Source organism: Myotis lucifugus, unplaced genomic scaffold (genome assembly GCF_000147115.1).
Source record: "Myotis lucifugus unplaced genomic scaffold, Myoluc2.0 scaffold_62, whole genome shotgun sequence".
In the NCBI taxonomy this organism is placed as follows: Eukaryota; Metazoa; Chordata; class Mammalia; order Chiroptera; family Vespertilionidae; genus Myotis; species Myotis lucifugus.
In genome coordinates, this window is record NW_005871110.1 from 3,336,818 (window position 1) to 3,340,226 (window position 3,409).

Genomic DNA, 3,409 nt, shown 5'->3' on the forward strand with positions numbered 1-3,409 from the left:
GGGTTTTGTTAAATTAAAAGATGTGGGATTCTCTGAATCTTGTCTGCCTCCTGAAATAAGACTGTGTTTTTATGACTTGTCTCCCTCAAACTTAGCACAGGGCCTGGCATATAATATGCCTAATGGATACTTCTGCAGATAAATATTCTCATTCACAAAAGGAGCACTCTGAAGAGGACCAAAGAAGGGTAGAGAAGTGCAGGAAAGAGTTCTAATGATTGTTCTGAGACATGAGTGTCCATTACCTAGTTGAGGGGCAGTGAATAGATAAGGTTCATTATAAGGGTGATTTTTTCTGATGCTCCTTTTTGTGGCCAACTATATAATATAGTGGATGAGAAATCAGAGAGCTCTTTGCAGATCAGATTATCTCTTTAGCTTCCGTTTTCAGTTTCCAGTTATATCAGGTTATCTTGTAGTTGTTTATTGGTCTGTTGTATTCTATGGAATATCTATACTTCTGCTGTCCATCCCCTGCCTTTAGGGCACATTATTAATTTTTCTTAGCATTATACTCAGCAATTATTCAATAAGTGCTATACAATAGCAAAATACTGTTCATGTTTTTATGGTATATTTTGATTTTAAAAAGCATTTCATGTGGTTAATACTAAGTTTATAGAGCAGTCATGTTGGTGTGTTTCTATCTTGTAAGGTCTAGGTTAATTTTAAGTTGGATAGACTTTTTCAGTTTCTCATTAATGAGTTCAGTCCCTTTTTAAACTGATAAATTTTTTATGTCTTTTGGTTTCTGTGGGTTCATGCTGAGTTAAAAGCAACTTCATGTCACCATTCATTCTACTATTTTACTTTTCCATTATTATTCATTGTAGCAGAAAAAACACAGAATTTTTCAATCATGAAAACCTGACACATCAAAGGTTTGGTATTCATGGTTTGAATTTCATGATATTAGAGGAAACTCTTCCCTAAGTGAAAGTGGTCCAGAATGGACTCCCTGAAAAAGTAGCAATGGGATCAATTTTGCATGTTTTCAAGCAGCTGCTATATTCCATTTATGAATTTATATTCAACATTTTAATTTAGTATTTAAAAGATGGTTTAGGAGTATCATCATTTCTCAGTGTTTATCTTTGCTGCAAAGGAAGCTGAGTATTTCTTTGTTGGAATTACCAGGAATTACAAATTGAAATATACAACGAAAGCAATTCCCTTCAGAAAATGGCTCCCAGAGGCCATTTCTTGTAGTGAGGATAAGGAAAAGTTTTTGGAGAAGGTACTCTCCATTATAAATGCTTTTAAATAAGAGAATAAATAGAATAAGAGAATAAATAGAGACTTTACCCTTTGTGCTAGAGCTAGATTGTCTGTTGTCAACTTGGAATCAGCTCCAAACTCCTTGTATGATCTTTTCTTTTTTCTTTCTTTCTTTTTTTTTTAAAAAAATATATTTTATTGATTTTTTTACAGAGAGGAAGGGAGAGGGATAGAGAATTAGAAACATTGATGACAGAGAAACATCGATCAGCTGCCTCCTGCACACCTCCCACTGAGGATGTGCCCACAACCAAGGTACATGCCCTTGACCGGAATCGAACCTGGGACCTTTCAGTCCTCAGGCCGACGCCCTATCCACTGAGCCAAACCAGTCAAGGCCTTTCTTTCTTTTTTTTTTTTTAAGAGCAGAAAAATGTGTTTCCCAGAATTCTCTTCCCTTTTCTAACCCTAGAGTATGCCAATGAGAGGATACTGGAAAGTGGAGGGGGGGGGGCATAATTATTTGAGGAGTTGCTTAAAGCAGACGAAGATTTAAAGTTTGAGGCAACTTTAAACACATTCAACTCCATGCTATAGGCTCAAGTTTTCAGCAATGAATTTTGTGTCACTCACCCAGCTCTTTGAGCTACCTCTAATTCTTTATATTCAACCTTCTTGGAGTGTACAGAGTGGCTCCTGTTTTTCAGAGTTGCTCTTGACTGATATTACCTTCATGCTAGTTACCTCAGTTCTGTTTGAATATAAGGCTTCCCTGCTTCCCAAACATTTGTCCATATGGGTGTTAGAATGTTCCATGATAAGAGCAGAATTTAGAGGAGGTTCAGGAGACAATATCTAAAGTTGCTTATCAAAGTGGAAGGATGATCAGGAAATTGGGAGATGACAGCTTGAGGAGGACCAGAGGGTAGTGTGGGCTGTAAAGAAAATATTTATGTTTTTATATGGTTAGGGATTTCTGAGCAAAGACACCTGAGTTCTGGGTCAAAGGACAAGACTTGGTATTTAAAGGGTGATTCGATAGTAAGAGACTATCCTGAGAGGTTTACCTACCCTGAGGTAAGTGTTTACATTTCAGAAGAGATGTAACCATCTCCTTCTGGGCTGAGAGAATTTTGTGCAATCACCTTCAGCTCCACTGGAAGAAGTCTTATTGAATGAGAGGCTTCAGGCTTCAAATGGAATTTAACCTCATATTTACAGGGAGGCAGTATGCACAGTGGTAATGATTATGTAATTTGGGTTACAAATGCAACTCTACCCATTGTTTATTTCAGCAATATTTATTGAGCATTTATTATGTATAAGACTATTTTGCTAGGTGCTAAGGCATGACCTCTACTTTCAGGGAGTTTACAGTCTAGTCCAAGAACCAGACAGAATATAAGCAAACAAAAGAGTGAGTATCTACACTAATAAAAGAGAAACATGGTAATTAGTGTACGACCGCTACCCTTCCCATTGGCTAATCAGCATATCCTTATGCAAATTAACTGTCAGCCAAGATGGCGGCCGGCAGCCAGGCAGCTGGAAGCGAACATGAGGCTTGCTTGCTTCAGTGAAGGAGGACTCCAACGTTCCCCGCCTGACTTGCCGGCCTCTGAGCTGGCAGTTTGAAACATTCTAACAAATATAGAAGCTAAACAAAACCCCAGAAACCAGCTTTCAGCCGGCTGGGATCTCAGAGCTGGAGTTATACATTGTTTCGATTGGTTTCAGCAGCAGAAGCCTCAGAGCTAAAGCCAGAGCTAAAGCTGGCCCAGAATAAAAAAGCAAAAAAGAGAAAAAAAGGAGCGGTTGGGAGCTTCAGTCAACAACCGCCAGCCTGAAAGCAGCCCTCAGCCCCTCACCCAGACTGGCCAGGCACCCCAGTGGGGACCCCCACCCTGAAGGGTGTGTGACCAGCTGCAAACAGCCATCATCCCCTCATCCAGGCTGGCCAGGCACCCCAGTGGGAACCCCCACCCTGATCCAGGACACCCTTCAGGGCAAACCAGCCGGCCCCCAGGCCTCTATCCTATATAGTAAAAGGGTAATATGCCTCCCAACACTGGGATCAGCGCGCCGCGAGCCCTCTGGCACTGGATCAGCGTGACAGGGGGCAGCGCCAAACCCCTGATGCCCTGCGCTCTTGTGTGTGACAGGGTGTGGCGCCCAACGCCCCCCCCCCCCC